At 45.1% G+C, this 16574-nt stretch overlaps 1 non-coding gene across 1 annotated transcript; it reads left to right on the top strand.

Annotated features, from left to right (window-relative positions):
- The first annotated feature begins 11449 nt into the window (after window positions 1-11449).
- On the top strand, window positions 11450-11521 carry TRNAA-GGC (transfer RNA alanine (anticodon GGC)). The gene has a single exon. It is a non-coding gene; the product is annotated as a tRNA-Ala (tRNA).
- Window positions 11522-16574: the final 5053 nt, after the last annotated feature.

Here is a 16574-nt window from a genome sequence, read left to right as displayed (position 1 = left end):
AAAATATCCCCCCCAAGTTTCAAAACGATTGGACCAGGGGATCCAATTTTATGAGCCCCAAAAGAAAGTGCCCCTATCCTTCATTATTTCCTATGGAAGGAAGGCATTGAAAAGGTGTCCCTTTAAATGTGATGGTCAGAACTCCCTTTGGAGTTCAATTATGCTTGCCACAGCCTTGATCTTGGCTCCACCCCAATGTCTCCTGGCTCCACCCCCAAACTCTCCTGGCTCCACCCCCAAAGTCCCCAGATATTTCTTAAATTGGACTTGGCAACCCTATAACAGTCCTGATTACACAAGTTTGTTTCATCATTTGTAACTGCCCCTAGCACTGCGTCTGGCCTCATGCTTATAAGAACTCAAGAAATGAATGTTCAAACATAGTACTCATGTTTAGTCTGCAATGGAATGCTGGCCCGTTGATGGCGCCATCATTTAAACTACCTTCGAATATGGTGTGTAAACTGCTGTCAAGTTAGAACTGACAATAGGGCAATTAGAAACACTGAAGGGACTTGTTGATATAGAGCTGATTTGCCTGGGCCCTGCTTTGTCTGCCAGAGGTCTTACTTTTTGAACTTAAAATTGTCATCTTGTGTAAAAAGAACAGCATTTTGAAAATATCTGTTTGTGATCTCTAGATACCTCTATATTTGCTGCCAAAAACCTGCAGAGAGAGTAAGGTAGGCGCTGCCATTTTCTGAAGAAACCTTGGAGTTTCTACAGAAACTGAGAGCCAGTGGGGTGTAGTGGTTAAGTGTGTGAACACGTATCTGGGAGAACCAGGTTTGATTCCCCACTCCTCCACATACACCTGCTGATGTGACCTTGAGTCAGTCACAAGTTCTTGCAGAACTTGTTCCTCTCAAGAGCAGTTTCTGTTAGAGCTCTCTCAGCTCCACCTACCTCACAGGGTGTCTGTTGTGGAGAAGGGAAAGGAGATTGTAAGTTGTTCTGAGACTCCTTTGGTTGTGAAGGGTGGGGTATAAATCCAATCTCATCCTCCTCGTCGTCGTCGTCTTCTTCTTCTTCTTCTTCTTCTTCTTCTTCTTCTTCTTCCTCTTCTTCTTCATAGCACCCAATTTTCTCCTGGGCCAGAGCTCCATCTTGGAAATCCAGAAGCAGGTCAATTTGTGGGTAGGAGGAAAATTGGCACAGTTCTCTCAAAGGTTTGTACAAAAGTTTGGGCTCAGATACAGGCTGTGTCTTTTCCTGGATAGCCCAGTCTAGCCTGATCTCATCAGATCTCAGAAGCTAAGCATGGTCTGCCTTGGTTAGTTTTTTGTATGGGAGGCCACCAAGGAAATCCAGGGTCACTATGCAGAGACAGAAGATGGTAAACCACCTCTGAACATCTCTTGTCCTACAGGGTTGCCTTAGATCAGCTGTGACTTGACGGAGTTGATGGCACTTGTCCACTGCCACTCTATGCAGTGCAAATGGAAGAACATCTCTGGATTGAGTTTCTCATGCAGCGTTTTAGCATTAAGGTGTAAATCAGGCCACCCCATCAAACGCAAGAACATCTTCTGCATGCTGATGGCCACCTTTGAATCCACTGCAGTATGTCCAACAGATGTCCTGATAATTGATCTGTTTTCTGCAGATGGGAAGACTGCACCCGCCCGTCATTCACCGATCATTCATTTTATCCCCAAAGACTGCAGAAAAGAAACTAAGAAACTGGACACAGAACATGAGGCATATATTATTCATCTTTTCCTCTCCTAATATCTGGCGTTTAAAATTGTGTCTTTTTTCAGCCATTCTCTCTAAGCTGCAAAAGAAGGCAGTGATGCAAATGACACTTAAGGAGCAGCCGAATGGAGAAATGTTGGACGTCTCAATTTTATGGAGATGTGATAATTCTGTAGATGAGCAACCTGCTTAGAAATCATGCTGATCCTCAAACTAGGGGACAGGATGCCCCGATCCCATTGCCGAAAGTAGCCGCAGGAAGCCATCTTAGGCACTTTACAATCCTGAGTGGGAATGAAGAGCCCGGCGTTGTTCCGTATGGTCCTTTGCGTGTTACAAGTGTAAGTGCTTCCCTCTGTGTCTATAGCTGAATGTTCAGAAAGACTGTGCCAGGAAAATAAAGGATTCAAGCATTGTACAGGACAGAACAGAATGTTGTATCTGGATATTGAACAGGATTTTGTGTCTTTGTAAAGTGCCGCGTAAAGAACCTGGGCAGTATAATAAAAAAATAGAGACATCAGCCTGCCAACAAAAGTCCGTATAGTCCAAGCGATGGTATTCTCAGTAGTAATGTATGGCTGTGAGAGCTGGACCATAAGGAGGGCTGAGCGCAGAAGAATAGATGCTTTTGAGCTGTGGTGCTGGAGAAGAAATCTTGAGAGTCCCTTGGACTGCAAGAAGATCTAGTCAGTCAGTCCTAAGGGAAATCAACCCAGACTGTTCCCTGGAAGGTCAGATGCTGAAGCTGAAGCTCAAATACTTTGGCCACCAAATGAGAAGGGAGCACTCACTGGAGAGGACCCTGATGCTAGGAAAGACAGAAGGCAAAAGAAGGGGGGGCGGCAAAAGATGAGATGGCTGGACAGTGTTACTGATGTAACAAACATGAATTTAAGCAGACTTCAGAGGATGGTGGAAAACAGGAGGGCCTGGCGTGACTTTGTCCATGGGGTCGCAAAGAGTCGAACTTGACTGTGCGACTCAACAACAACAAATCTTTGCAGTAGTAATGTATGGCTGTAAGAGTTGCTCCATAAGGAAGGCCGAGCGCAGAAGAATAGATGCTTTCGAGCTGTGGTGCTGGAGAAGACTCTTGAGAGTCCCTTGGACTACAAGAAAATCAAATCAATCAGTCCTAGGGAAATCAACCCTGACTGTTCCCTGGAAGGTCAGATGCTGAAGCTGAAGCTCAAATACTTTGGCCACCAAATGAGAAGGGAGCACTCACTGGAGAGGACCCTGATGCTAGGAAAGACAGAAGGCAAAAGAAGAAGGGGACGGCAAAAGATGAGATGGCTGGACAGCGTTACTGATGTCACTAACATGAATTTGAGCAGACTTCAGAGGATGGTGGAGGATAGGAGGGCCTGGCGTGACTTGGTCCATGGGGTCGCAAAGAGTTGGACTCGACTGTGCGACTGAACAACAACAACAACAAAAGTGCCGCCAAGTCACAGCTCCTGGGTGGTCCTCAATAACCAGGCCTCTTACTGAAGAAAGGCCCTGGCAGGTATGGCACTGTAGGGTTATTTATAATTTCCATGAATCTCTCTTTACTTCCATCAAGGTGAGCAAAAAACCCCCTGCGTGAAGCAATAGTGACATCAGGGGGTATGGCCTAATATGCAAATGAGTTCCTGCTGGGCTTTTTTGGTAGAAGAAAATGCTGCATAACTACCTTTTTTTGAATTCGAGCTTGCGTGGCCTTCCTGCGTGAGGTTTGTAGCACCTGATTCGGTGGCGAGCGAAGAGCTGCTGCCACACGAGCTTGGAAAGATCCGCTTTCTTGTTGCCTTGTACGCTCGAGGGCTGCGCCCTCTTATTCAAAACACGTTGGAGAGTCCTTACGTGCTCCGGCTCAAACAAAGCTGTCTCTCTCCCGGTAGATTGATGCTGATTATTGTGACTCACACCTCCACCCCATTAACTTCGATGGCACTCGAACAGAACAGCTCGCAGGATTGTGACCCAAGCGTACTAGACGTTTTGTACAAAATATTCCAAAGAAGCACATTTAGAAAAGCTTTTTAGTCAAGAGCTAAATGTCCCTCTCTGCATGGACGACTAAGAACAGCTACTGGCGTAAGAAGAGAAAAGCACATTTTTATTTTTTGAAAAATGAGAGTGTTGGTCTGTACCTCTGAGTCACAATTGTCTCTAGTTCAGGCAGGTAGGAATGTTTAAAAGGAGCAAACAGGATTATTATTTTTTTTTTGTAAGGAGAAGTGAGGTATTCTTAATGGTTTAAGCAAATTAAAAACAATTAAAGCCAAGTTAGATGGCCTATTTTTAAATTATGGGAGCAAAATTAAATCTACAGTGCCAGATATAGACATCATTGTAAAAACCGAAAGTGTAATTTGCCACGAGAGTGGTGGATAATGGTCTCTAATTATTTCTTTGGCCACAATTCAAAACAGCTCAGAAAATTCAAGGACTTTACCAGCACCGTTGCAACGAGATTTGCTGTTATCAACACATGAACGAATATTTTGGTCTGTTTTCCTGGTTCGCTTAGCGGGAAATCATTGCAAATCTGAGTCTACGGTTTAGCCAAAACGGTATTGATAGAAACAAACAAAGCATTATAGCACACTGAAATGGGTTTGAAGTGGAGTTATTAGATGAGAAGAGACCAGAAGACTGTGTTCTACCGCCTACCCTCACATCCTTATGGTCATATACTAAATTAAAAAAAAATAAGCAACTGATACACTGTGTGTCTGGCACATTAGTACATTGTGGGCATGGCCTTTCTGCTTCTCCAAGCAGACTGCCCTATTTACTGGATGCAATTTATTAATGCTCCCTCACAGGGGTGGAATTCTAGCAGGAGCTCCTTTGCATATTAAGCCACACACCCCTGATGTAGCCAATCCTCCATGAACTTACAAGGCTCTTTTTCATAAGCTCCAGGAGGACTGGCTACAGCGAGGGGGTATGGCCTAATATGCAAAGGAGCTCCGGCTAGTATTTCACCCCTGATCCCTCATAATGGGCAAACTGGAATGTCCTGTCTTCAGGAATTCCCAACCGTAATAATGTTGTGAAGCTCTATGTTCAGCGACACAAGTTCTAGTGCGGTGTAGAGGTTGAAGTGCCAGACTAGTGCCTGTGGAGTTCCAAGGTCTGTGTTGGAATTTGCCTGGAGACTTTGGGGGTGGAGCTGGAAAAGGGCGGAGTTTGTGGAGGGGAGGGGCCTCAGCAGGGCTCTTCTTATATTCTTGTGAGATCTCCCACAGTTACTTCTGACCTCCAGCTGACAGAGATCAGTTCCTCTGGATAAAATGACTGCTTTCAAAGGTAGACTAGGGCATTATGTCCTCTGAGGTCCCTCCACTCCCGAACCCCCCATCCCCAGGCTGCATCCTCAAACTCTCCAGGTATTTCCCAACAAAGAACTGGTAACCCTATCTCCAGTGGCTAAACTATGCAACATCGGCCTTCCAGACAATATGCAGCCTGGGTTTAGGACAACCTAGTGCCAGATTAAACCCTGGGCAGGCCCCTAGGCAGTCAACATCTTGGAGGCCCCCAAACAAATTTATCTCAGAGTCGGAGCGCCTGCCCTGCCGCTCGTGTCCCCCCACTGCAGCCTGCAGGCACCTTCTCAAAAGCCCCTTTGACAAAGCTGTGGGGGAGAAGTAGGAAGAAGATGATGAAGAAGAAGATATTGGATTTATATCCCGCCCTCCACTCTGAAGAGTCTCAGAATGGCTCACAATCTCCTTTACCTTCCTCCCCCACAACAGACACCCTGTGAGGTAGATGAAGATATTGGATTTATATCCCGCCCTCCACTCCAAAGAGTCTCAGAGCGGCTCACAATCTCCTTTCCCTTCCTCCCCCACAACAGACACCCTGTGAGGTAGATGAAGATATTGGATTTATATCCCGCCCTCCACTCCGAAGAGTCTCAGAGCGGCTCACAATCTCCTTTCCCTTCCTCCCCCACAACAGACACCCTGTGAGGTGAGTGGGGCTGGAGAGGGCTCTCACTGCAGCTGCCCTTTCAAGGACAGAGTCTCAGAGCGCCCTACAATCTCCTTTCCCTTCCTCCCCCACAACAGACACCCTGTGAGGTGGGTGGGGCTGAGAGGGCTCTCACAGCAGCTGCCCTTTCAAGGACAACCTCTGCCAGAGCCATGGCTGACCCAAGGCCATGCTAGCAGGTGCAAGTGGAGGAGTGGGGAACCAAACCTGGTTCTCTCAGATAAGAGTCCGCACACTTAACCACTACACCAAACTGGCAACTTGGAGACAATGCCAGCAGTAACGCCAGGCAAGTGGGGCAAAGAGTGGCTCAGTTGCTGGCTGCGTGTGAAGGCTGAGAGGTCTACAAACGGGGAGGAAACAGGGAGAAGCTGGCCCAGGGCCCCTAAAGGTGTAGGGGCCCATAGGCCAGTACCTACTTTGCCTAATTGTTAATCCAGCCCTGGGACAGCCAAAGGATAAAATGTTCAAAAGTCAAGCAGCAAATTTCTAAACCAGTCATTCAGACTCATGAGGTAGATGCTAAAGAATAAGAAAAAGAATTGGTGTGGGGGGAGGGAAAGTTATCCTGAAGGGCTAGAAAGGAGAAAGGTCTGTCATTTATTAAGTAATAGATTCCTAGTCTCCTAGTTCTGAGTGATACCCAAGACTTTGTCTGTGGAACGAGAGCCTGTGATTTTAATGGTATTAACTGTACTTAAGAAAACAACCTTTGAGCTCGTATGAACTTCCTGTGACTTAAATCTGAAAGGAATGTCTTTGAACTTGACTGAACCGAATCTTCCTTCAGCCGGAGGTGTTAATATCAAGACTCAAATAAGTGCCAGCATTATGTTTATTCATACAATACTGGACTAGAAGAACTAATACACAGGGCAGTTTGACAGACACCACATTTAGTAATAGCTCTTCAGGCAGAATTTACTTCTTCTTCTGAGACCCTTCTGAGAAAGACTTTGAACATTTCTTTTACAATTACAGCATTTCCATATCAAATATTCATTAAGATTCCTACAGAAGCGGGTGGGTTTTTGTTAAAGATACAGCAATGGGCAGTGTAGTAAAAATACGCCTGAAGAGGGATATGAGGTTGTGTGTCAACTGACAAAAATTAGGGCATTGGTCCTCAACCTTTTTGTCCCTGCAGTCTCCTTTGGAATTCTGACAAAGGGTTCTGGGTGCAACTACAAAAAGGCTGCTACACAATGGGTGAGCCAATCACAAAATGGCCTTTGCAGGAGGCAGACCCAACCACAAAATGGCTGCTGGAGAAGGCAGAGCAAACCAAAGAACATCGGGAAATATGTTTGCCAACCTCCACAAATGAATTACTGAACTGGGTTTGATTCCCCACTCCTCCACTTGCACCTATTGGAATGGCCTTGGGTTAGCCATAGCTCTCGCAGAGCTGTCCTTGAAAGGACAGCTTCTGGGAGAGCTCTCTCAGCCCCAGGGTGTCCGTTGTGGGGGGAGAAGATATAGGCGATTGTAAGCCGCTCTGAGACTCTGATTCAGAGAGGGCAGGGTATAAATCTGCAGTCTTCTTCTTCTATTCCAATACAGAAAAAATCAGTGCTTAGTTCTCATGACCCTTTCTTACATGCCCAAAGAAATGGTGTTCACCCCTTTGGGGTCAGGCAGCAATCTTTCTCCAGGCCAGTTTGGCCAAGGATTCTGAAGGGGTTTTTTTTTTTTTGGCCATCTTCTAGACGTGGAACAAGTGTGTGGGGAGAGGTATTTATGAATTTCCTGCATTGTGCAAGGGGTTTGAGAAGATGACCCTGGAGGTCCCTTCCAACGCTATGATTCTATGATTCAATATCATACAAAGTGCAAGCTTGTACGCCTATATCTGATATGTAACCTTTCCACTCATTTAAGTGCTTGTGCTCAAACTAAGAATTTCAAAGAGCAGAACTTGGATTGACGCATAAGAGTTTCAAAGAGCAGAACTTGGATCGACGCAAGGATTTTGCGCTTCGAAAGGGAAGGGACCTCAGTGGGAGTCCCCCCCCCCAAGCAGCTGTTCCCTCCAGTGGTTCTGATTTCTCATCTGGAGATCAGTTGTAATCAGGGATGGAATTCTAGCAGGAGCTCCTTTGCATATTAGGCCACACACCCCAGATGTAGCCAATCCTCCAACAGCTTACAAAAAAAGAGCCTTGTAAGCTCCAGGAGGATTGGCTACATCAGGGGGTGTGGCCTAACAGGCAAAGGAGCTCCTGCTAGAATTCCATCCCTGGTTGTAATACTTGGAGAACTTCCAAGCCTTACTGGGAGGCTGGGAACCCAAGGGGATAGTTTCAAAGGGTAGTCATGCTGGTCTATAGTAAATGGACTAGATTCAAGTCCAGGTAGCACCTTAGAAACAACAAAATTTTTGGAGTATGAGCTTTCAAGAGTCTCTGATGAAGCTATCTATCAAGGTATCTGCTGAAGGGAGTTTGACTCTCTATACCCTGAAAACCTTCTTGATGACCAATTCCTCACTAGCAGTTGCTCTGCCCCTAGGCTTCTGCTTTCTGTGTCTCAAGTGATCAATTCCCCACCAGTTGCTGCACGGGGGGCATTTTGATCTGCAGCTCCCTCCAGTTACCCCTGCTGCTTCCTGCTCTTGTTTTTTAGGGATCCAGAAGCCGTGTGGGAAATTGGAGGGAGCCGTGGACCAAAATGCACCTGTGCAGCAACTGGTGGGGAATTGAACGCTTCAGCTGGGGAAAGAAGGAGCCCGGGCAGTGCTGCTGCTAGGGTCTCTAGCACCCCAGGCAAGTCAACCACCTGCCCTCGACTTCCTGCCCCCACCTCCCAGACTCCCCCCACCTGCTGGCAAAGCACGCCCCCACCCCCAGTTCCCCCTCCCCCCACAGGTGCCAGCCTCACCTCATTGTCTTACCTGAGAGGCAAGGCAGAGCTCCCATCCATGCTGCTGCCAGTGGCCGTGCCAAGTGCCCAAGTGCGACACAACCTGGGGGCTGTGATCTGAACATGTATGAAAGGGCCTGTCCATCAGCTTATCAACAGGCCCTTTATCTGAGAGCGGGAAGGACAGTGCTTCTCTCTTCCTTGTTTACCTGCTGGCTCCCCTGCCACCGCCTGGGAGGGGGACATCCAATTTAGCGCCCCCCCCAGGGCTGCACCCATGGACCTGAGTCTGGGGACAGAGCAACTGCTAGTGAGAAATTGGTCAATCTCTAGGGTTCCACTGGACCAAAATCTAACTTTACAGGAAACATCAAAATAAAGAAAACAAGATAGTCCTGGGGTGGGGAGGAGGTGTGCTATAGACAAGCTGGAATGGGTCCAGAGGAGGGTGACGAAGATGGTGAGGCATCTGGAGACCAAGTCCTATGAAGAAAGGTTGAAGGAGCTGGGGATGTTTAGCCTGGAGAGGAGGCGGCTGAGAGGTGATATGATCACCATCTTCAAGTACTTGAAGGGCTGTCATCTAGAGGATGGTGTGGAATTGTTTTCTGTGGCCCCAGAATGTAGGACCAGAATCAGTAGATTGAAATTAAATCAAAAGAGTTTCCGGCTCAACAGTAGGAAGAACTTCCTGACCGTTAGAGTGATTCCTCAGAGGAACAGGCTTCCTCGGGAGGTGGTGGGCTCTCCTTACTTGGAGGTTTTAAAACACTGGCTAGATGGCCATCTGACAGCAATGCAGATCTTGTGAATTTAGGGGGAGGTATTTATGAATCTCCTGCATTGTGCAGGGGGTTGGACTAGATGATCCTGGAGGTCCCTTCCAGCTCTATGATTCTAGGGATGGGACCATTGGCGTATGGGATGAGAATTAAAAATCTCATACACACTGTAGCGCTAATATCACTAGGGTTTCCTGTGTTAGGAAAGAATGTGACAAGGACAAGAGAGGGATTGTACCCATGTCACCTGGATGGAGCCAAAGTACTTGGAACGATGGTTTAAAAGCTTTCAGGGCCTGAACAGATCGATTTCTCTCTGAACTTTGCTGTGTCTGTTCCCATCGCAGAGAAGATCCGGCTGCCAGAGACACTCTCTCTGGTGGACTGTTGATGCCTCGCTGGCTACAGTGGAATCAGGCTGTGTGTTTCTGCTCTCGCTTAGGTTTTCTGCCAGTGGAGCTCGTTGTACTCTGTAAACGGCCCCCAACTGCGTTTCAAGACTGCCTTTCCACTAAGAAGTCCCCAGGGTGATTTGCAACGCAAGAATAAGCAATAAAAATCAATACAAAAGCCAGTAAAATGCAATAAAACCTAGTTAATAAAAATCAATAAAATAAGAAAGTCAATAAAAGTCAGTTTCCCAGCAAGGCCACTCTTGTTGTCACTTCATTTCTTATTGATCTTTGAAAGGTGCTCCCCCCCCCCCAAAAAAGGGAGATAGTTTTGTTGTTAAATGTATTTATTAAAATATTTATATCATGCTTTCCTAAGGTTGCCAAGTCTAATTTAAGAAATATCTGGGGACTTTGGGGATGGAGCCCGGAGAAAGGTTGTGTCAAGCAGGCGGATTCAATGATGAGTCGAAGTTGATACAAAGACTACGTTTATTGATAGACCGCTACTTTGGCTCAAGCCTTGGCTTGAGAAGAATGAAACCAATACATTGATACACAAGTTTTAAGATACACTTCAAAGGGATTCCTACGGGGAGGGGAAGCAGGGGAGCATTCACACATAAAGTATCAAAACTGCATACATTCCCAGGGCGTTGTCAGTCATTCAGCCTTGCATTGCCCAGATGGCGCTTCCTCCCGCAGGAGGATTCATGGGAAGGTGCTGATTGCTTTGGTCCCTGTAATTACCAGTCATAAAAACAAAGAGGGGCCAGGAAAGGATAATAAACTAGCAGCATTTGGTTCTGTATGATCTTCCCCAGGCCTGCTTGTGTCAGGCCAGAAACCCATCAGTTATTGATTAGAATTAGCCATGCTTGACAGGTTGTGACAAGCATAATTGAACTCCCAAGGAAGTTCTGGCCATCACATTTAAAGGGACTGCACTCCTTTTAAATGCCTTCTCTCCATTGTAAATAATGGAGGATAGGGGCACCTTTTTTGGGGGCTCATAGACTAGGACTCTCTGGTCCAACGCTTTTGAAACTTGGAGGGTGTTTTGAAGAGAGGCATTGGATACCATACTGAAAACTCGGTGCCTCTGCCTCAAAAAACAGCCTCCACAGAGCCCCAGCTACCCATGGATCAATTCTCTATTATACCCTGTGGGAATCGGTCTCCACAGGGAATAATGGAGCGCCAACAGACATTCCCCCCCACCCCCCGCTTTCTGATGACCCTGAAGTAATGGCTCAGGGCAGCTTCAAGTACTCCAAAAAGTGGGATAAAAACTCAACTCTAAAACTGCATTGGGTACTATGAAGGTTGAGCAGGAACAATGTAAAAATGAATTAAACAAAATAAATCCATGTATTGTACAGTGCACTTAAATCGAAGCTAATAAGTAAATGTATGTATCAACCAGCAATCGGGCTTTGAAAGTAAATCTGGCAGCTTGAATTGAGCCCAGAAACAGAATGATGATTGTTTAAAACTAATTAAAATGATTATGCCAGTAAACACCTGTGTGGACCCTAACTGCCATGTTTTGCACTAAATGACATTTCCAAACTATCATTGGGGTAGCCCCATGTAGAAAGTGTTATAGTAGCCTAGTCTGGATATTACCACAGTATATATTATGGTGGTCAAGTCAGCCTTCTCTAAGATGTGGGGGATGAGAAAGAAGTCAATGAAACTGAGGGTTCAAGACCATGAGGGGATGTGGCTCAGTGGTAGAGCATCTGCTTGGCATGCAGAAGGTCCCAGGTTCAATCTCTGGCATCTCCAGTTAAAAGGATCATGTACCAAGGGATGTGACAGATCTTCTCACCTGAGGCCCTGGAAAGCCTCTGCATAAGGGAGATTCTGTGGCTCAGTGGAAGAGCCTCTGCTTTGGCACACAGAAGGTTGCAGGTTCAATCCTCAGCAGCTCCAGGTGAAAGGGTCAGGTGGTAAGTGATGTGTAAGATTTTAGTCTGATACCTTGGAGAACCACTGCCAGTCTACATAGACCATACGGAACACTTAAAATCTTATCGGGGAGGGAAGGTGGGTCAGTGGTAGAGCATCTGCTCGCAGGAGACACGTTACCTACTGATGTTTATTCTCACATCCCTATCATGTGCGAAGACAGGAACCTTCCATACGTCTATATCCCTTCCAAAACGGTACTTTAGAATTTAGACTATCAGAAAGGAAGTTGTTAAATTTCTTTCCTGCAGCTCTGAGTGGAGACTGACTGTGGAAGTGGGAAGTTGCAGAGGTTCTAGGAAACTATTAATCTTCGGTCACTTTGTTCTCTCCTGGTCTGAAAGTACATGTATTCCCAATTAGCCCCATCTACCACTCTTGAGCAAGTTCAAGCATTCATTTATGTAAGACTTTCTACTTCCTCCTGTATTTGATAGACATTACAGCACCAACAATCTCACTGGAATTAATATAATGGAAATCAGAAACCTGCCATCTTGGACTTTTAATGAATGGATTGGTGATTGTTGATATGTATGGAAATGTGTTATTATATTTTTTTATTTTAATATTCTATGTTTGTTAATTATTAATGTTTTTAACTGTTGTTAGCCGCCCTGAGCCCGTCAGGGGAGGGCGGGATATAAATAAATATTAAATAGCTTCATATGTTCATATGGCAAAAGTAAATGTCTTAAATAAATAAAGTAAGTAAGTAAGTAAGTAAGTAAGTAAGTAAGTAAGTAAGTAAGCAAGCAGAAGGTCCCAGGTTCAATCCCTGGCATCTCCAACTAAAAGGGGTCCAGGCAAATAGGTGGGAAAAACCTCAGCTTGAGACCCTGGAGAGCCGCTGCCAGTATGAGTAGACAATAATGACTTTGATGGTCCAAGGGTCTGATTCAGTATAAGGCAGCTTCATATGTTCATATGACAAAAGTAAATTTCTTAAATACTGGGGTGCCCAAGACTGCCTTGGCATATACTGGAAGATTTTGGAGGTTGTGCCTGAATACAACAGTTTGATGTCACTTCTGGGTGACACTAAGCTGTCTCCTAGAGTTGTCAACTCTGGGTTGGAAAATTCCTTGAGATTTAGGGGAGGTGCCTAAGGATGACAGGGTTTAGAGAGAGAAGGAAGCTGTAGAGTCCACCCTTCACTACAGCCATCTTCTCCAATGGAACCACGGTTGCCAGGGCCAATTCAAGAAATATCTGGTGACATTCTGGGTGGAGCCAGGAGCAGGTTTGTGACAAGCGTGATTGAACTCCAATAGGAGTTCTGACCATCACATTTAAAGGGATCGCACACCTTTTAAATGCCTTCCCTCCACTGGAAATAATGAAGGATAGGGGCGCCTTCTTTAGGGGCTCATAGAATTGGACTTCTTGGTCCAATCTTTTTGAAACTTGGAGGGTGCTTTGAGGAGAGGGACCGTATGCAATGTTGAAAATTTGGTGTATTTACCTCAAAGAACAGCCCCTCCCAAGCCTCGGATACCTGCTGATCAATTCTCCATTATAAGCTATGTGGGTGGAAGGATCTGAAATGTAGTAGGGAATTCCGATAATCAGGTTTCTGAAAAATCTTCACACCCAGTTTTGTGTCACTTCTAAAGTACACTGTTGTATCAAAAAAGTTTATACAGGTACCGCACTGTATGCAACTATACAGTTCAGACCAATCAGGTTTCTATTAACAACTTTACCTGGCATTTGAAACGTTTTTCAAACTGCGAATCATCTAGGATTATATATTACCTTGAATGTAGTTGTTCTTTGTTCTACATAGGATCATCCACGTGACCTTTTAAGGTCCTGCTTTTGGAGCATTTGTCTAGGGTGTTAAACTTAAAGTATTGGAAGCTCCGATTGTGGGTCACATGGTAGAACACAGTCATGATTCCAAGGAGCTCAGGGGTGAGATCATTAATAAACTTCAGTTCAGTAATCTTTGACGCACAAAAATTTTGTTGCAAAAGGAATCCTATTTTATTCAGAAATTTAATACAACGATGCCAAATGGCACACAGCTTTGGATCTCACTCCTTTATTATAATTGCAGTTTTGCTGTTGGTTAATTATCTTCCTCCTTTAAGAGCTCATGTCTGATGCAGGTGTTTTCTGTTTAAAGGCTAGGCGTGGCAATTTGTGTTAGGGAACCGCTAATGCCATTGAAAGAAATTGACTAACTGTGTTTGTATTAACTTGAGCATTGGGTGAGTTGCGTGTTCTTAAAAAGGTTTTTTTTGAGTAAGTTTATGTAATGCACTTGTTTATTATGCTGCATGTATATGTTTAGTTCCAGATAACATGGAATAATTGGTCAGACAAAGGTCGCTACCGAAACACACGGTTTTTAACCCTAGGAAGCGTGTCATCATTCCACTACAATATCCATTATTCTTCACGGAGAGACTTTTCAGCACCTTCTAGGAGTGCTTTATGCACCGAAGATTACATTCCTTTTTGTGGACTCTGTTATTATCATTGTGGACTGTTGAGTATATGATTATCCTATCAAATCCTATTGGAAATGTATCAGTTTGTTGTGACTTTGTATTATTAGTGGGATACTTATGAGTGGTACTATGAATTAACTGTACTGCGTATCATTTATAGAGTTACCAGAGTGATATTTTTAACAGTTTTCTCAAGGACCCCAACTGGGGATTGGCAACCCTAAGTGGAACTGATCTCTGTATTCTGGAGATCACTTGTAATTTTGGGAGAACTCCAGGGCCCATCCGTAGCTTGGTAATCCCACTGTCTCCCCTGGTCTCTGTGGTCTTTGCTATTGAGACTAGGGGAAATTCATACAGCGTCACTATGCAGAGGCTATTTCTTCTGACCACAATTCCTTGAGATATTGGGACAGGTAGGTGAATAATTCTCAGCTCCAGGCAGGTCAACGGGAAGCCTACTAAATACTAGTAGCGCACTATGACTTCCTGTTAGATAAGGTAACTTACACTATATGAGAAAGAAATTGGATTGTTTTTCCCCCATGCGTTTTGTGTATCATATGTGAAGCCTTTAGTATAATAAAGTTTTCCCCATAGCTACAAGCACAGAACTAGAGCCAAATGACACAGAGGATATGTGAGGTATTTTAAAGACTTCAGTGCTTCTAGAGTGCTTTGAATTTGATCAGACCCAATGCCACGGCGTGTTTAAACCCTTTCCCCATGGGCTGTTTTCCCAATCAATATCTCCCCTCAGTCAGATTCCCTCTTGCAAGGGGAAACCATGCTGGGCCTGCATACCTGTGGAGACAAAAACAAACTGACGAGAGCAATTCTTAAAAGACAAACGGTCTATGGAGAAAGGCTTAAGACCATCCCCCCAACACACACTTTCCCAGTGAAAATTAGAATCCCCTCCAATAAAGTAAAAACAAAACCAATCACACATGCACATTCCAAACCTGTCAGGAGATATTTCGTTTGTCTTCTACATTCTTCTTGGGTCCTTGACAGGAGAAAGGCAAGCTAAAAATGACTTGAAAAATAAACATCACTCCTAGTTTGCGCCAGGGACGGACGAAGGTTTGATGCGTTTGTTGCCCCCGAGCCGAACTTCTTCTCACACAGTTGAGTGCTGTCACACATGTTCCTGATGAGAAATTCAAGGGTGAATAAACGCTTTGTTTAACAGGGTGGTTGTAAGGGTTACAATACGCTAATGAATCAGGGTTATATACTATATAAATGTGAAGTATTGTTAAAGTAAATGCTTCTCACAGTTGTGATTAACACATACATGTTCAAAGTAAATGCTTCTCCCAGTTGTGATTAGCGCATACATGTTCACATTTGGAGTTCAAATCACAGGGTTGCTAGAGTGTCACATGGAACCCCAGGAGTTTTTGAGGGGGGGGGCAAGGCGACAGAAATTATATCACATGATTAGTGTGATCACATGCACAAAACAACGCACTTTCAATCCATTTCCCATGTATTTTCCAACTGGGTTTTGCCAGTTCACATGGAAAAATCCTGTTGGAAAGTGCATTGAAAGTACATTATTTAGTGTGTCTAATCGCAGCCGATGTGTCAAAAACACTTCTGAATGAAAACCTGGAAGTGACATCAGTGCATCAGGTGGCGCTCTGGAAACTCCTTCCCATATTCTATGATTATGGGGAAGTTCTAGAATATTATCTGACCTGCTGACACCATGTCCTGGTTTTTCACCTGGAAGTGACATCACATCACCTCATTTTGGTCCCCCCAGTTTTTCCCACCAACCTGGACACAAGGACAAGTGAGAGGGCCAGTTGGCTGGGAGACTGCCTGCCCAAAGGCTTATGGTAAGCCTATCAACTCATGAAGAAGAAGAAGACATTGGATTTATATTCCACCCTCCATCCTGAATTGGAGTCTCAGAGCGGCTCACAATCTCCGTTATCTTCCTCCCCCATAACAAACACCCTGTGAGGTGGGTGGGGCTGAGAGGGCTCTCACAGCAGCTGCCCTTTCAAGGACAACCTCTGCCAGAGCTATGGTTGACCCGAGGCCATTCCAGCAGCTGCAGGTGGAGGAGTGGGGAATCAAACCCGGTTCTCCCAGATAAGAATCCACACACTTAACCACTACACCAAACTGGCTCTCATCACCAGATCCCACCAGAAGTCCTTCGTGGCCTATGTTGCTGTGTGTTCTGAGAGAAAGGCAGACACTTGGAACATGAAAGCACCATTCAACACTCACATACTTTGTTTCCTAATGACTAACTTTGTCTTGATGCAAAGAAAGCCATGGATTACTTACTAGGGTTTCCAGGTCTCCCAATGTGGTTGGAGATCTCCGGCTGACACTCTTTGTTGCCTGCAGCCACTCCAAGGGGCAGCAGGAGAAGTAAAATTAGGTGT

The sequence above is a fragment of the Heteronotia binoei genome, chromosome 4 (assembly GCF_032191835.1).
Source record: "Heteronotia binoei isolate CCM8104 ecotype False Entrance Well chromosome 4, APGP_CSIRO_Hbin_v1, whole genome shotgun sequence".
NCBI lineage: Eukaryota > Metazoa > Chordata > Lepidosauria > Squamata > Gekkonidae > Heteronotia > Heteronotia binoei.
Note: the sequence above shows the minus strand (reverse complement) of the source record. Positions and strands in the feature narration are given on the sequence as shown.